This window comes from Prionailurus bengalensis, chromosome B3 (genome assembly GCF_016509475.1).
Source record: "Prionailurus bengalensis isolate Pbe53 chromosome B3, Fcat_Pben_1.1_paternal_pri, whole genome shotgun sequence".
In the NCBI taxonomy this organism is placed as follows: Eukaryota; Metazoa; Chordata; class Mammalia; order Carnivora; family Felidae; genus Prionailurus; species Prionailurus bengalensis.
In genome coordinates this window covers 46,747,631-46,766,664 of record NC_057355.1, presented here as the reverse complement: position 1 = coordinate 46,766,664, position 19,034 = coordinate 46,747,631, and the positions used below count along the sequence as shown (strand labels likewise).

At 38.9% G+C, this 19,034-nt stretch overlaps 1 protein-coding gene across 6 annotated transcripts in view; it reads right to left on the bottom strand.

The window, feature by feature from the left end:
* Positions 1 to 19,034, bottom strand: part of ALDH1A2 (aldehyde dehydrogenase 1 family member A2) — a 100,494-nt gene that overhangs the window by 80,625 nt on the left and 835 nt on the right. The window contains exon 2 of one of the 6 annotated variants that reach the window (XM_043555329.1): positions 15,556 to 15,683. The exons of the other annotated variants lie outside the window; for them this stretch is intronic. The gene's annotated coding sequence lies outside the window, so the exon portion shown is untranslated. The remainder of the gene's footprint in view (positions 1 to 15,555; positions 15,684 to 19,034) is intronic. 6 annotated transcript variants of the gene reach the window in all.

The following is a 19,034-nucleotide window of genomic DNA, read 5'->3' as shown; positions in this document are numbered from 1 at the left end:
TAATAAAATGTTTTGTTTTTTTAATAGTAAATGCTTCAAATGATTTGTATTTAAACCCTGCAGTAGATGGCGCCTTGGAGAGTTGAATTTTACTCGGCTTGCCACTAAACTGCTTTTGGTTCATCAAAGGAGAGTACCAGAAAACAAATCAATAACCAGAATGATGTATCTATAGAGAAAAGTTCAATTACTTTTAATTGAGCAGCATAAGGAAGTAGTTTAAGGACTTGTCATATGTTGGTTATCTCCTTTTACATGACTATTCCATTGTTTCTACGGATATACTGTACTTTAAAGAGATTTGTGGACAACAAAGAACACACAGCATGATCATTTAACTGTACAAAATTAAATTTCTATTGTAATGAAAAACTGTACTGATGACCACTTCAGTATGCTACTCTACAAAGCTACTAGGCTTGTGAACATTATAATCAAAGGTAAAAAGGTTATTTTTAACTTCAATGAAAAACATCCCCATCTTCTTTTACTTCTAATTAAGAGGCTACCTATATAAAGTAAAATAATGAAGCAAATATTCAGAACCATCCTGTTGAAACATTTAGGTAGGTAGAGCAAAAGTGGTTCTGTTGACTTCCATTTTTTGCTCTGCTTCACGCCAAAACATCTGGCTAAAAAGTGAAAAAAACACCCAAATGGCATTGTATAGGAAAACACCTAGATGATTGATTGCATTTTGCACTTTAAAGTCAGTGTTTCGATATTATAGAGACATGGCCTTGGTTCAATAGGTGTAATCTCTTACAGGCAAAAGCATGGTTTCATAAAGCTTTGACAAGGACTAACTTACCAGTTCTAATTTTAAAGTAATTAACTATTTTTTAATAACTGACCCAATTTGTATTCTCTGAACCCCACTTACCCTGAGTCCCAGGCTAAAAGACAGGAAGAAGGAAAAGTCTTCACTAGGAAAGACTGCAATCTTGACTTTCAAAGTATGCAGACAGCACAAGGTCAAAAGAAATGAGAAATGAGAGGCAACATTTTAAAACAGCTTTAAAATATTAATCTAAAGCGACTGTGCCAGAGTATTTTAAAATGAAGGTTGTATGCCCAACACATTACACTAATGTGTGTAATTACATGAATTGTGTTAATCCTGGAAACAAATAAAGTATAACATGAGCAGTGAGGTAGCAGAGATCCACCCAGCTTTTCAAATATCCATCTAATCTCAAGGTCTGTTTCTGAAAGTGAAAGGACACTGATGAGAGCCCAGAGACAAAAGGTCATTCATTAGTCATGTTCCCCAGAGGACAGTTCAGTTTGGGGCAGCCTTCCAGGAACAAGGCTAGATCTGAATGAACTGGAACGTGAGGAAGGAGGCTGGCCTCTTTCTCCAAAGGAGGCTGATTGGATCATTCAGATTAAAGAGCTCTGGGGTTACCTGTGATACAGATTAGGGAAGGCATAGGGTTCCATTTGACTCAGGATTCCAAGGGTCATATTCCAAGGGCAGGATATTTCTACCACAGACTAAATTGTGGCAGATAACAAACTGTTATCATATGACTGGTTTGACTAGCACCCAGGTTGAATCTCATGAAGGTCCTTTTTAGTCTTCTTTCATCACAAAAATGGGCAAAGGTATCCTAAAATCACGTTCTGCCTCCTCATTTCTCTCCTGCCATTTCATAATGGGTATAATTCCTTTTGTATAAAGATTCCTAGATGGCGTGACTTGGGTATGGCATTTAAATTTTCTGTGGCTCAATTTTCTCATCTGTAAAATAAGATAATAAAACCACCTTGGGATACCTGGCTGGTTCAGTGGGTAGAGCATGCTACTCTTGATCTCTGGGTTGTGAGTTCAAATTCCACATTAGGCGTGGAGCCTACTCAAAAAATTAAAATAAAATAAAATAAAATAAAATAAAATAAAATAAAATAAAATAAAATAAAACCTCCTCATCGAGTGGATGTAAGAATTAACTAGATTACTCAAAAGTCTGGAATAGTGTGTACTCAGAACTTCTAACTGATTCAGATTCTGAATGTAAACAACCAATTCAAGACAATTTATTAGTGCTCTTAAAAAGCTAGTCACTGATTGTTCTGTGTTTACTCATTCATTTACTCTTCTCTCCATTGCTGGTAACTAAGATCTCTTCGAGAAACCATCAGAGATAAACAGGGCGAAAGGATAGGTGGAAGAAGGTAACGATGGTGAAGGCCATCCGACATATTAACTGGTCTCCTGTAATTTCTGATTGCTACTCTCTTCTGACTACCATAAAGACAGGTCAGTGCAGGCTGGTTCACACATCCCAGGGTTTCCTGGGCGGGAGAGGGTCTGAGCGGTGGTGTGGGAATGTTCTTTCAGAAGAGGAAACTCAGCAAAGGGCTTTCATGCCGTCCTGTCAGTCTTGAGAAAGCAGGAATGTAACATGATTTCTTTTGTCTTGTGCTTGGAAACAAATGTTCCTTTCCCTATCTTCTCTAGGTTTAATTAGTCTTCTGTCTTTCTCAGAAATCAGCCTGTTCATTTGCAAATGGCAGACATCAGAAAGGGTAGTGACTATGAGTGTAGGTGTTGGGGGGGAAGGAGGCTGAAGTGTTTATTTTCAAAGCCACAGGGGTCCCCATTTGAAAAAGCACCCAGCTTATCTCAATGTTTTTGTTTGTATGATTTTGAATTAAAAGGTTGGAGCAATTCATTTAGGAGATTAAGCTGTCTTTACAATGAGCCTAGCGGCTTTATTCACTAGTATCGTTATGGTTTTTAAAAAAGGTTTTCTACTACACTCTTCATTAGTGCAACAATTTTTAAAGATTCCTTGAGTCTTTGATTTTTAATGCCAATTAATTTTACATTAAAATGATGTTCATTGCTGGTCGCCAATAAAAATCACAAACCATATGTATAATAACAGTTTAGGGTTGACAGTTTTAGCAAATGAAATACAGGATGCCCAGTAAAATATCAATTTCAGAAAAACCAATTAAATTTCAGTATAAGTATGTCCCCAAATCACAGGGAAATCATGGTGCATTCTTATATTTAAAAAGTATTTGTTATTTACCTAAAATTCAAATTTAACTAGACGCTGTATATTTTATCTGGCAACCCTACCAGGTTTTCATGGAAATTGTACAAGCTCCACAAATGCCAAGTAGAAACTAGGAGAAACTCCATTTCATTACTTTATTATTATACTTAAACTCGCTTCTTGCAGAGCTCAACTTCATCAGTCAGAATAATACTCCCCAGTATATGAACAAATAAACGGATACCTTGGGAAATCAAGTGAATTGTGACTACAGGATGGGACTGAGTTCTAACCACCAAAGGCCATTCATTTATGGTAATTTTCTCATTGTGAAAAAGTGAACCACAAAAGGGACAACTGGTATCTTTAGCTGAATTAGAACTTAATGTCATGAACTACTACATATAAATACCAATGTCATCTTTCATTTATGTTACAAAGCAAACATCCTATGCAGAGAGAGGCTGAAACACCCCAGCGCCCATCCTAAAATTGAAGAGGCCTTTGAAACAATAAATGAGTGATTTCTCCACACTAAACATTTGCTTGTGACAGTAAACAAAAAGCAAGCTGAATTTTATATAGCACAATCATTTTCGTGTATCTGTTGATGCAGTTAAAAGAAGAGAGCAATTACTGAATTTTTTCTTTCAATTAAAATTATAATTATTGCCCTTGACTCAAATCTTAGCAAATACTCTCAAATATAATTATATCTATGTTGTATATGATTAAATTCTTCCTTATTGCTCTCCACCCTTACAAATATGCGAAAAGATCTGTGTGACACCTTCCTCTACCCCAGGAATTTAATTGTAATATTTACAGTAATTAATTCCTAAAACCCGAGTTAATAAAATGTGATAATGAACTAATAAACCTAACTGTGCATAGCTTATAGAGTCAATTTCATTACCCTAAAGCCACATCTAATATTTAGGAAGACAGATTTTTTTTTGCAGACCTCAAATCACCTTAATTTTTCTTTCCTTTTTGTCTTTCTTTTTAAAATAGGCACCTTCTTGACAAAGGAAAAAAGGAAAGGAGATGTCAAATGAAAAGCTCAAATTAACCTTCAAATATCTAATCAAGAAATCTCTACTTGCCACTTAAACAAGATATTAGAAAAATCTTGCTAGGACTTAATTTTGAAATAAGCTCGCATTGGAGGTAAGTCTTGCTAACACTTGAAATTGCTAAGAAATGCCACCAAAAGCCGCCACTTGACCCAGAATTCCTCTCCAAGAAAAACTAGCCATAACTACATGTGGGACCTTGTATGAGAAACTGCCAGAATGTCAACTTCATTTGCAGTGGCCCCATATGGCCTGATCGCTCTCCCTGGCATGATAAATCACTGGCAGAATCCTTACCTTCCTACGTTTGATCTCTGCTCAGCAAGATGTGGTTTTGATGTGAAGAACTCCAGATCTCTTAGGTCAGAGACAAATAGCAGTGGCACTGACCTGCAAAGTGCTAAGTCTCTATTAGACTCAAGTGAAAAGCCATAGGCTTCTGACAAGCTCCCTCGCCACAGACTTTACTCGACCCACCGTGGTTTTCAAGAGCTCAGCCTGACAGAAGAGCTGCTGAGATGGCTGGGGGGAAATGCCAACAAACCTTTTCTTTCTACCACTATTACCTAGTATTAAAATCAATCTTCTCTAAGATTTGAAGAAGGAATTCTCTTGGGAGTCACTGGTCTGATTTCTAGTACTCTAAGTCTTTAACGAACACAATGTTTTTTTTAATTGCCGGTGGCTCTTTATGACACTGTGAAATCATTCATATATGAAGAATCATGAACAGATTTCTGTGGACTGCTTTCCTGTAATTATAAGGAAATCCTTGGGAAAATATTTTAAACATTGCTTCGAGTGAAAATTTGGGGTCCAAGAATAGGGGTTTGCAAATAGACGTACAAACAAGTTCAGTATTTTCCTTCTGATCCTCATAATCCCAGGTTCGGGCCCAGGAAATGAAAGAATTCTGAAGGGTCAGGGTGGGGTAAGGAACTCTTACAGCTCTTTTCCTCCAGTTCTTTTCATAAGTAGGTGGATTAATAATACACATCTCATTCTACCCTATGATTTTATAAGTAATAAAACTGATGTCCAAGGAATTTAAGTAACTAACCCAGTATCACAAAGCATTTTCCTATTCCCAGAGCCTAATATAGAAGAGAGTACTCAATAAGCTATCCAGTAATCTGTTATTTGTTAATTCCATGAATCTTTATCATGTGCCTATGTATACAAGGAACTGTTAAAAAGCATACATTAGTGGCAGAATTGGGCTCATTCTGCTTCCTTGTTCATTACTCCACAATGCACCCTAAAGATCTTCTGTTTCAAAGAAAGGGGTAGGTGAGTGGGACTGAAGGAGGGAAGTTATTCAGCCTAAAGTATGTGTGTGTGCGCACGCGCACGCGTGTGTATATATATGTATGTTGCTCTCACTAGAAAGTTATTCATTTCAAAACACTTTACCTGGAATTCACTTTCTAGCTGTGGTATTTTGTCTGTTAGTCACCATGCAAATGAAATCACAATTTTATTTTCTAGTGCTCATTCACTTATTAATTCACTCAAACACAAAAATATGTGGACAACACTTTGGGTGTCAAGACCACCATGATAACCGGCTTTTATGAAGATTCAAATCCAGGAAGGAAACTAGTCTACACATCAAGCAAAAACTGGATCCCTTACTTTGGCATTGTCAAACACACAAGTTATTTAACAGTAATAATAAAAATGAAGATCTGAAACAAGCCTTAAAAAACCACATTTGAAAGACTTCTTGCAACAAGTTCAGAAGCTATTTGTTATTGTAAAAATAACTACAGTCATTCCAAGAATGGTAAGACTAAAATTAGTATAAAACTTTAGTTGGCTGAAGTGATGAAGAACGCTGAGAAAGCAGTGCGCTATCACTTTAACAGCTGCATTATCTCAATAGCCGCCCCCTTTACACCACTCACAATTAGAGACACTCATAAATAAGCCCCTCATTAGCTCGCTGGAGAACGAAGTTGGTGACTCTGCAAGTGTTCATTCAAAGCAGAATGTTTGGTTTATTTTTTAGCTAAATGTAGTTTATGTACCCGTGTTTGTACGTACACGTCTATACTAAGTGTTGAGCAGTAATCTCTCTCCTTAAGTCAGATCATCAAGAGTTCCAAAAATCACTGTTTAGTGTACTTCTTTTCCAAGCCTTCTCTTTTTCTCTGTTGGAATTCCTGGTAACGATACCAGAATGTGGGCAAACCTCATTAGTCTCCCTGCTGTTTACAAGACAGGATTTATGCTCAATGTGCTGAACACAAGGACACACATCACTAAATGGCTCCAACTACCACCCAGGCTCTAATCTGAGAAATTTTTCACTCAGTACAAATACCTATCGGCACGGAGGAACACGGAAGAGCAATTATGGCCAACACATGTAGTCTTTTAAGAGTACACCAATAAATACCCATTTGTGGAGGTTAATTTAATGCAACCCAGGCTGTTATCTGGAATAGTGTGTGTCACCAATTCAATCCATTAAGTAATTACTAAATTCTCAGGAGGGCTCACAGAAGTCAAATGTGGTTATTCCAGGTTCATTGCTTCTGGTGTCCCCGAGGACTATTTGGGCCAACAGCTGGAAGAGCTGACTACAAAGGTTCCCAGGCATAACTAGACATTTTACGAAAACAGGTAAATGAATCTGACCAAGGAATGAGGGTTATCAAAGGCTTGCCTGACAGAAATACTTAGGGAGGCAGAAGAGAAGCAGAAGAAAAGAGAAAAAGATGGAAAAGGTGAGAAGGGGTAACTCTGAGAAGTAGAGGAGAAAGGGAAATGCGTTCTCTCTAAAAGTGAAGACAGAGAAATCGGGAGACTACTGGGAGGAGATTCTTTAGATGGGATTTTTGAGCCATTTACGATAAAACATTAATCGTGCATTCCAACCACCACCCTCTGGGCACTGAAGTTCTGTTACAGTATAAACACTACATGAATTTCTGGGGTCTACTGTCTATTTCTCTATTCTGCATCCCCGCTGAGGCTACATACAATTGACAAATCTAATCGGAGTAAGATTCCAGTTGGAAGCTTTAAGTGGAAATGACTGCCCATAAAAGGCAAGGTGGAACACATCCACCTAAGTCGTTCTGGCAAGTGTCTCTACCACATAGGTTATAGTCAAGTTACACAAAATGATCGCCCATGGAAAGACAGAAAGCATTTGGAGCGCCTGAGTGGCTTAGTCGGATAAGTATCCAACTTCGGCTCAGGTCATGATCTCATGGTTCATGCGTTTGAGCCCCACGTCGGGCTCTGTGCTGACAGCTCAGAGCCTGGAGCCTGGCTTCAAATTCTGTATATCTGTCTCTGTCTGCCCCTCCCCCACTTGCATACCGCTCTCTCTCAAAAAATAAATAAACATTAAAAAAATAAAATAAAGAGGAAGCATTAGAAAGAATATGAAATATATTCGTTTTCAACAGTCTCATCATACTCATTGCCAAGTAAATCTGAAGAACCATAACAAATAAAAGCACTTTTTGAACTGAAAAAAAAAAAAATACAAACAAGCAGGTGTTATTAAGGGCAGTATATAACTGCCCAACCAGTGGGAATCCAAAAACGCAGTTCTTTACCACAGCCTGAAGAATCACACCTAAGTATTGATTATATCAATTCTCTGTTTTTCCTTTTTTTAATGAACACTTTCACTTTTATGTCAAGTTGAAATTGTTACTAATGGTAGCTACCATACCTACTGTGACTAAGTTGGGGATCCACAGTCATAGAACTGGGCTTGGGATTATCCTATACAACACTCAGCAGAGCATTAGGCTGAGTTCAAATTTTACTGTCTTTGTCGTCGTGGTTCTTAAGCTTGTTACTGTTGTTATGAACAGAGAAGGAAGAGAACCAAGTCTTGGAATTGAAACCTACTAACTCTTGAGCCTGAAAAATTTGTTTAATATGCTTGACTTTCTCACTTACATAGTGGGAATATTAATATAGTATCAGTATCATAGGTTGTTGCAATTATTAAATGTAATCATATGGGAAAAGCACTCTGGAAATTATAGTATTAATAATAAAAGGAACTATCAGTAGCCAGTAATGATAATAAAATCTAACAAGTATTCATTCAACAAACATTTCCTAAGCATTTCACTATACGGCACTGAGCTAGATGCTTCAGAAATACTAAGATGAGTAAGAGTTTATAATCTAATACAGTGTAGGAACAGGGAGTTACACCAAAAAATATAAGCATACAAGGCTAAAACTGTACCATTCACGAGTAGTGTAAACAAGTAATATGGGCATTCAGACAATGTAGGCTCATCCCCTCAAAATAAGCGTGGGACCGACAATGTCAGGTACTATGTAAGCAATAGGCACAAGAGGGCTAGCTCCAGTTTTAAGATTGGAGAATTTCATTCCTCCTCAGGTAGCTTCTTTAGAGTTAGAGATCAATAACTTAGAAATCCAAACACAAAAGTGAATGTGTAACACCAGCTTTGAGTTTAAAACACAATGAGTTAAAACATTAACGAAACATAAAGCAATGTTATTTTCAAGCCTGGTGCTAAGAAATGACTGAAATTCTCTAAGCTAACACAATGAAGCACAGTATGGAATTAGTCATTCAAGGGAAAGATCCATCAGAAATTCCTTCTCACATTATGTTAGCTGTCATCCCTCCAGTTTTCTCCAGTCCTATAAACAAATAGCACACAGTGAACCTGGTAATGCCCCTTCAAAAAATGAGTGGTGTGTGTTTAAGTGTGTGTGTGAGGGGAGGGGAACAACAATAACCAACATTTGAGCACTTCTTCTGTTCTAGGGAGTATAAGAAAGGTAGGGAAGTAACTCTTGACATGGAAAACTTACAATGATCATATCTCATTTTATACAATGACTCCTTAAAGGTAGGTTTACAGAATGCCCTACTGTTGTTAGTTTAGGGAAACCAACAAGTACTAAAATCATCCACCAAAGTAGGACTAATTTCTGATATGTTCCCATTACAGAGAAGATCAGGCTTAGAGAAAAACCACACATTCTGAACCTCCTAATATTATTCCAGAATTGCACAGAATATAATTCTGAAAAATTCTTTACACATTAATATCATTTGCTTTTCTTATATGTTACATCATTTGTCCTTAAGATTTACCTGTGTCCTTATACATAAACAAATACAAATGGGATTAATTACAGGTAGATTAAGGCACAAATGAGAAAGGTAAATTTTTTAATAATAAAAGTAAACTTCAGAAGACTATGTAAAAGAATACCTTGAAAAACTTGGAATAAGAATGGATTTCTTTAAAAAAGACACCAAAAGCACTAACCATAAAGAAAAGATACAAATATTCCTCAGAGTTCCTGGGTGCCTCAGTCGGTTACGTGTCCGACTTCGGCTCAGGTCATGATCTCACAGTTCGTGAGTTCGAGCCTCCTGTTGGGGCTCCACTAACAGTGCAGAGCCTGCTTGGGATTCTCTCTCTCTCTCTCTCTCTCTCTCTCTCTCTCTCTCTGCCCCTCCCCTGTGTGTGCGTGTGTGTGTGTGTGTGTGTGTGTGTGTGTGTGTAGGTGTGCGCTCTCTCTCTCAAGTTAAAGAAATAAACTAAAAAAAAAAAAAGAAATATTCCTATTTGCATTTAAAACTACATGACAATTACACTAAAAAAGAGAAAGAAAAAGCACAAGGGGGCAGAAATTTTTCACACTGTATATAACTGTCAAAGAATTATAATCCCAAGTACATAATAAAAGGCTACAAATCATTAAAAAAAATACATATGCAAACAGAAATGAGCAAGTGATATACTAGCCAACTCACAAAGGAGGACAGCCAAATGGCCAATACACATATGAAAAGATACTCAACCTCACAAGAAATCAATGCAATGCAAATTCAAATAGCAATGAGATACCATTTCACACAGACTGGCAAAATTTCAGAAGTATGAGAACTCCGTATTTCTGAATGGAAGTGAGGTGACGATAGAGAGTGGCAGGTACTTTGATACCTGCTGGGGGTAGCGGCAACTAGTGTAACTGTGTTGGACAGAAATTTGGCAATCCCTAATTAAGATGCAGATCCACATACCCCTTAAGCCAGCAATAATATCACTTCTAAGCATACATCCTAGAAAAGTCTCTCACCCAGGCAAGTAAGGAGATACGCTTAGGAACATTTAGTGCAACATCACTGTAATAGCAAAATGCTGGAAGTATCTTAAATGTCAATTAGAAGAATGAATGAAAACTGTAATATATTCAAGGAATGGAATACTCTGACAATGAACGAATGACAATGTAAGCACTGCAAGTACATCCAGTAACACGGAGGAATCTTGAAAATAGCATGCTATGAAAACAAAGCAAACTGCAGCACAGTACACTTTGTGTAAAAAAATTTAGCATGCAAAACAACAGTACATATTGTTTATGAGTACATGCAGGTGCATAGATACGAACACCTTTGAACACCTATGAGGAAGATACATGCCTCTGAGGAAGGAAGGGGGAAGTAAAGAAGGGAATGGAGGAAAGCCACAGGTGGAGTTTCAATGCAGTATTTCTTTAAAAAAGAACAGAAGCAAATACTGCCAAATGTTAAGAGCTAACAAACCTGGGTATAGTTATACATGTTTGTGATATTATTGTCTGTAATCTTCTACAGGCTGAAACATTTCATTGTCTGTCAAGTATGTCCTACGAAACAGCGCTATTGGTCTGCAGAACCTGAAACATCTCTTTACCTTCTGAATACTCATGGTGCCTTCAGGACATTCATCTCAAGCATTTGCACCTTCTATTATGCACCATGTGTGTATGTTCTCACCCCATACCCAAGTGGGAATCCTCTCCAGCCTCTTCAGGGCAGGCCCCACAATCTATGTGGTGTTTTGTGCCAGACAGTGACTAACAATGCTTTGTACACAAGCAGTCCTAAATAAATGTCAAATGAATAAACAAATTAATAAATTCAGACAAGCAAAAGGGTAGCTCTGGCTATAGTTAAAAATGACCTCGAAATAATAGAGTTAGATACCCTTCCCTGTGAAAATCAAGTTACATTGGTATGTTGGGGAGCAGACTATAAAATATAGATGAGCATTGCAAGTCACTAGTTTCAGGTTTTGCTAGGGAATTTAACCAGTCATACTGATTCCTGATCTCCCAAAAAAGGATTCAGTGTAAAAGTCAATTTCTACACCTAGGGAAGTAAGACTTTAAGCTATCCTCTGTAGATTGCTATAGATATTTCCTAATTTTACCTTATCAGGCAAGTTCTTATTTCCCCTTTCCCTTCCCACCCTCAACACTCCATTAATACACACACATCAGCCCAGAGATCTGGTGTGTGTATTGTTTGTGGGCACTGGGGAAAGAGGGAACCAGGTTACATCTGCCTGTTACTAGGTTTACTTAAAACCACAATATTTTGCAAGATCCACTTACCCGGAGGTAGATTCCATCATACGTGTGGGAAGAGCCACCCACTTATACCACTTTTTGTTTGACTAAGTTTAAGGTCCCTAAAAATGACCTGGGGCAAAAAAACAATCCCTAAGAGTCAGTGGACTTGAAATCAGAAGACATAGGCTAGAGGAATGAAAAGTATGTACAAGAAAATGTATAAAAATATAATCTTTAATTATTTGGAAATTTCCTCCTTATAGTTTATAATCAATGAAGATTGGAAAGTGTTTGGGTACTCATGATATCCTAAATTCTTTGTAAATAAGAGACAGGTATGTCTAGTTTTTAACTGGACAAGAGGTTTCATCTTTCCAGAGATCTAGGAGTAAAGCAACTGTGACTCCGGCTCTCCAAAGGTCAGATTGTGACGAGGAAAGGAAACAGAGCAGATAACTGCTTCTGGAGGTACCAAGGCTGAGCTGAAGTGAGAAGAAAAGTTCTTTCTACAATAAAAATTAAAATGTTCACTCACAGACATTCTAATTTTTAACCACATTCTACAGAGGTCAATAACCCCCCGTGTTTAGCCCCAGGGAAATTTTGTTGAGAGCCTAGCAAACGTCTAGGTGGTGAAGCACCCAATTATTATTCCAACTGGAATTTTCAAAGGCTGGAAGTATTTCCAAATCATGTCACACAACAGAGCTGTGCTGTAAATAAATTCACTGAGAGTTAAGGTTTTGAAGGGAAACAATGTAAACCTGGCTTCATCTTTTTTATTTTTTTTTTAATGTTTATTTTTGAGAGAGAGACAGAGACAGAGTGCAAGTGGGGGAGGGGCAGAGAGAGAGAGGGAGACACAGAATCTGAAGCAGGCTCCAGGTTCTGAGCTGTCAGCACAGAGCCTGACGTGGGGCTAGAATTCACAAACTATGAGATCATGACCTGAGCTGAAGTCAGACCCCTACTCAACTGAGCCACCCAGGTGCCCCTTTAATTTTTTTTAATGTTTATTTTGAGAGAGAGAGAGAGAGAGGGAGAGAGTGTGCGCACGTGCGCGCATGGGGGGGGGGCAGAGAAAGAGGGGGACACAGAGTCTGAAGCAGGCTCCAGGCTCTGAGCTGTCAGCACAGAGCCTGACTCAGGGCTCAGACCCACGAACCATGAGATCATGACCGGAGCTGAAGATGGACACTTAACCCACTGGGTCACTCAGGTGCCCCAAACATAGCTTCATCTTAAAGGCCAAAAAACAAGCAATGGAGAAATGCCAGAGGTAAGAAATCCCTAATTTGGATAATCTCATATATCTGAAAGGTAAAATGGAATGGAGCTCAAAGATAGATCTGAAAAAGCAATTAAAAATTATCCAAAGTCGGGGCGCCTGGGTGGCTCAGTCGGTGAAGCGGCCGACTTCAGCTCAGGTCATGATCTCGCGGTCCGTGAGTTCAAGCCCCGCGTCGGGCTCTGTGCTGACAGCTCGGAGCCTGGAGCCTGTTTCAGATTCTCTGTCTCCCTCTCTCTGACCCTCCCCCGTTCATGTTCTGTCTCTCTCTGTCTCAAAAATAAATAAACGTTAAAAAAACTTAAAAAAAAATTATCCAAAGTGACATTATGGCAATCACTTCTATATGCATCAGATTTGGTGTTTGAGGGGAAATGACTGGTTTTGAAATGATTTGTTGCAGCAAATAAAGAAATTAATGAAATGCTAGAAGGGCTTTCAAAATAGTCACTGCATTTTATTTTCTGGAAGCTGCCAAACTGGGCAGTCAGAACCAATGAAAAGTCTCTTTAGCTTTAAATTATAGGAACAAAGATACCTTCCCATTTCTAAAAGGTATATATACTATCTGAGAATGTACTCAAATGCTGCCATACCTCCCAGATTTATGTGCCAAAGACTTGGCAACACCTTTGCCCAAACTACTTAAAATGCCAGAAACGGTTGTCTGCCATCTGACAATTAGGGTAAGCCACCTGGGTGTACTGAGGCATATTAATGCCAGATTTCGCCACAGTGTCAGATATCTAATTTGATTCTTTAAAAACTGGCTGGGAAATTGATTTAGTGACTTTTTAGTAAAGAGAAGACCTTAGTAGAGAAACCGCCAAGGGATCTCATTTGATGGAAATGTAGGGAAAACATATAAGGGACCCACAGCTACCCAGAATATTAAACTCTCATGGCTAATTAAAATAGTAAACAATGGCCTGTCTTGTAAAAACCTTACTGACCATACAATTCTGATCTTTCTTAAAATGGGCCTGCATTAATTCGTAACTACAAATGTAAAAATGAAATGGAATTAGCCCTTGGCTAACTATCATTATATGTACTTTCACACAGTTTTTCATTTAGCCCTCACAACAACCCCTAGTAAGTACATATATGACCAAGGTTTGAACAAAGACCTACTTTAACTCAGAGCCTTTCTTTTTCCAAATCAAGAACTTACAAACTTTTTCTAAAATATAGGCCATATAGTCTCTGTTGCAACTGCTAGACTCTAGCATTGCAGTCTAAAAGTAGCTCCAGACAATATATAACTGAATGGGTGTGTCTGTGTTCCAATAAAGTTTTGTTTACAACATCACACAGATAGTCTGTAGTTTGTTGACTACCACAAGCTGTCACTGAGATAATTAAAGCAGACAAAAATATACACCAGTATTTCTATTTCATTATCCGACTGCGAAAGACTAGAGACAGAAGTGCATATGTTGGTATTTGAGATGTTTTTGATCTGCTCATATTTGAGATGTATTTGATCACTGTGCTTGTGTAATGCAACAGAGAACTTATATTATGCATGCCTGGCTTCTCTTAAGCCTTGCTGCAAGGAAATCAGACCTCACACACATAACAGGCTTCTCAGAGTATCTTCTACCCTCAAATAGAAAATCTATTATTCCTCATTTTATAGAAATAGACGACAGAATTGCCTCAGCAAATGATGATTCCATATGGTAGCAGAATCCTGTACAGAAGGCATCAGGGCAGGACTCCAAGAGAATTATCTATTTCAAGCCCTACAATAAAGTTGTTTAGCAATACAGTTCTTTTGCAAATCTGAGGTTCCTATAAACATGAGGTGTTATTCATAATTTATGATAAAAACAATCTTGATTAGAGATTTGGAAACAATTAGACCCACACCATGTTTTAAGAAATAATCTCTGCAAGGCACCTGGGTGGCTCAGTTGTTAAGCATCCAATGGCTCAGGTCACGATCTCACAGCTCATAGGTTCGAGCCTCAAGTCTGAGCTGTCAGCTCAGAGCCTGGAGCCTGCTTCAGATTCTGTCTCCCAGTCTCTCTCTGCCCCTGCCCCGCTCGAGTGCTTGTGTGCTCTCTCTCATTAAAAAAAAAAAAAAAAAAAAAAAAAAAAAAAAAAAAAAAATAATAATCTCTGAAATAGGCAAGAATCTGATTTTTAAAAAAAGTAGAACATAAAAAGTAGTTAAAGTCGGGGAATCAAAAGCCACATGATGTAGCTTCTTCCTAAGAAGAGTAGACCAGCACATATTCTCCCCATGTTTGCAACAGAAAGAACACACAAAAAAATAAAGATGTAAACTCTCTCTCTCTCTCTCTCTCAAAAAAAAAAAAAAAAAAAAAAAAGTATGTTACTGTTAGGAAGAGCGAAGTGTATTATGGTCAGGAAAGATCCATCAGTTTTTTAAAAGTCAAGGCCAAGGTCTTTCTTATCAAGTATTTCTACTTCTTCCTATTCGCTCTCCTTCAAAAGGTTTTGCAAGGATCAGATATGGTACACGTTAAAGTGCTAGGTAAACTATTAGACCCTATAACCAATGTAAGTGGCATTATGTATTTTTTATCATTATTTGTTACTACATTGATCAACTGAACTACTGCCATGCTGACAATTTTTGGCGATCAATCTTTCTAATAAGATCCTAAGCTCCTGGAAGGGAGATGCCCAATTAGCTTAACAGGGAACACTGTTGTTAGGAATACTAACAACACTCAGTGGTCACCCAAACATCCTTTGGACAGAATTGAAATTGACAGCAGAAAATAGAAAATGTTCAATAATAAGATTTTAAATAAACAAATAAATAAGTAGAAGTTACCCAATGCACATTTGCTCTGATTTTCAGTTGTCTTTTATTTTTTCTCTTCTAGTTTAGTAGTTTAGTAGGTTAGTACTCCATTAATGTTCCTTTCTTCCCTCTGTTCTAGCTCCTCACAGAATCAGATGCTGGAAGAAAACACAACCCTTTGTGTTACTGTCAATTATAGGCATAAACTGTCACTGAAAAAATGCTCAACACAGAGACAGCACAATGCCTCTGCCTGTGTGCACGTGTGTATAATGGGGATGTGGCAGTAGAAAGAAACTAGTAAAGACAGAAGAGACGACAGAGACAACAGACAAGGTAGGGGTGGGATAAAGACAGAAAGATTCCAAAGACCTTCTGGGAATCTGGAAGAAATCTCCCCTGCAGTTAAGGGCAGTTGGTAAAGTGCTAGCCTTAATTTTACAACATGTGAACTCTGATAATATATTCAGCCATACAAAGTTTGAAAAACCAGACTGATGAAACAGAAACAACTCAGAAAAGTTTTAATTCACAGAAACACACCTAAAACCAATCAGATTCCTGCAATAGCTGGTAAGCAGTCTTCTGAGGATCCGAGCAGGAGAGTATACGCTGTCTTGGCCTTAAAGTGGTCACCTCGCTACTTCTTGTTGGTAAACTTAACGCTTTCTTGACTAATGCAGTCTTTTCTTTAAAACAACAACAACAACAACAACAACAACAACAACAACAACAACACCCCATATTCCTTAATAAGGAATCATTTTTAAAACCTGGGATCTAGATTGCTGCATTAAGGAAATAAAACTAGATCTATACCAATGATGGTATTGCCACTGATCATTAGTCTAAATCGGGTACTGGAACTTCAGACAGGTAGGCTTATTTTAAAAACTAAATGTAAAATCACTACAAGAGCACAAGTTAAGCCCTTTCAGTATCTATGGGGACTGAACTGTAATTCTGGAGTATTTTCACTGGACCTTTGACAAAGATGTAAGTTTTATTTCTAATAATCTCCCCCACTTCCCCCTTCATAAAAAATGAAAAATACATAAGATCATAGATCTTAAATGCAAGATCATAAATGCAAAGTTTTCTAAATGCATGCAACTTGAAATTCTCATAATCTGACATTTACACGTAGGCAGTGGCTTTATGTTGGTCCCCAAATCACATTTACAAATCTTATCGTGATACCCTTAAAGATGCATTCGTTCAACAAGACAAAAATGATGAAGGATCCATCTTGTTTATCCTGCACGGCTTTGTGACACAAACATGGGATTTGTTTCCTATGTATGTGTTCTTCAACAAGCCCTCCAGCATAGTAGTTCTTTAACCATTACTCTTTCAAAAATCCCTCTCATGAATGTGGTACTACTGTTCTAAAGGACGAACTGTCATTCTACCTTGTTCATTCTTCTGCTTGAAATTACCAAGATAATATCCCTCACTTCTGATCATAAGTGAGTTTTTAAAAACCTTTCCATGAATCTTATTTTTCCTTTTAAGTAAAAAAAACCATTAGCCTCAGCTACCAAAAGAGCAGATTCTGCTCTTCACATTAAAAAAGCTGCTCACCAAAGACGCTTGTGTCAGAAAATTTAGAAGTCTCACTAAAAAGCTGGGGGGTGGGGAGTAAGCTGCTGGGAATCTTCACAGATACCTGATTTAACAAGGTTTTGTGAAAAGAGCTTGCCTTTAGATTAGCATTACTCAGTGTTTATGAGGGTTGTTTGTCAAGCCAAAAATAAGGCGCCTCCTCCCCACAAATTAAAAGAGTCAAGTTTCGATCCATTATTTCATTTCTGATTGTTTTTCTTTGCAATAAGTGGGAAAGTGGATACTGGATAAAAGTCTCCTCCGAGCTAAAAGACTCCACATTAAAGGCTTCATTTAGCTATAAATCAGTTGTCTTTCCTACTGGGGGAGAACAAGAGAAAAAGGGAGCGGGGGTAGCTGGAGAAAAAAGAGAACTGGAAGAGCTTCCAAATTAAATTCCGAAATACCTACTGCATACCTAAAACTCCTTTCCGGGGCTGTGAGGAAAATCCCAATGAAAAGCTAAGACTAAAATCGAACCTTCCAAAGTATGAGAGTAGGGTCCCGTCTCACGGGGAGATCCTGAATCTTAAGATCTTTAAAGAGGGGCTGGAGAGGTTAGCGACCCTCATAAAACAAAGCGTTTATGCTGTGTATTTCCCTGCTCGTTCCCAAACCCAGAGATGTGCCACGCACTGGCACTATTGTTATGCAAACAATGTCTAAATGGCTGTAACCACTAACGACCTCCCATTAAAATGGCTTTCAAAAATTTGTCACACCATCTAAAAAAGCTAACAGGTACATCAAATCCATCATGAATCGGGCACTTAGAACACGAATCACCTTGATTTGCATCCTAAAACTCAATGCAAGTAAAATTTCAAAATTCGGATATTTAAAAAATTTCTCTTTCAACCATTAAGCCAGAACCAAACAATACACTTCTCAACAAACTTAGTTTATCCTGTAGTAAGAATGATGGAAAACAACTTTAACCGTATTGTGTGTCTGGGAAACGCGCTTGGGTTTATCGGGAACAATTTGGGGTAGAAATCAATTGAAAGTAATAGAAAAACAAGAGAACTGTAAAATGAGCTCCAAGGAACATGACATCAAATCCCATCTTTCTCCCCCCACCATGTTATAACTTTATAATCACCCCGTGTATCTAATCAATACATTTTTTTCCATGTGGAATTCGTAGAAAGTGAATTCAATTCCCATTAATGAAGGTAGCGCATGCGTATCCTTTTTTATATGGCCCAGCAACAAATCCTGCTTGGCAAACCCAAAATGTCAGGGTTCGTTATAAAAAATGATTTCTTTTCAGTCCGAGAGCGAGCCCGTTAATGCACACCAATTTCGAGAGTTTCTGCGTTGTCCAGCAGAACTGCCACTGCCTACAAACGCCGAACGAAATGCCCAAGCCGGAGGCGCCGGGAGGCAGCGTCCACGTTTCGGCGCGATGCGTTAAGGGCGGCCCGAGCTTCGCGCGCCCTGTCGGCCCCTCCCGAAAAGCCGCTCCGCACCGCGGGCTTCCGAGGACCGAGCGGGGACTAGCAGCCCAGCGGCCCCTGAAGGCGCAGGGCCGCTGGGAAAAGCGGCCGGGTTGCGTGGCCCACCTGGCGGGAACCCTTCTAACCCCCATGAGTCGAAGCGGTGCCGACGCCTCCCCCGCGACAGTCCGGACCGCGAGAATCGGATCAGGAGGCAGCGGCAGACGCGGCGTGGGTGAAGAGCCGTTGACCGCGACCCCCAGCGCCGCGTTCAGGTTGGGGCGAGTCCCCGAGGCTTTCCGAGTCCCCGACAGGCCTTCGGAAGCTCTAATCCCGAGGACGGGGCGTCCCTCTGCTGCGCAGGGACGAGAGGCTGGCCCCGGACGCCCCGGCCCCTGACCCCGTCCCGCCACCCTACTCCCCTAACAGATCAGGGACAGGAAGGAAGGTTCTAGAAAGCCTCGG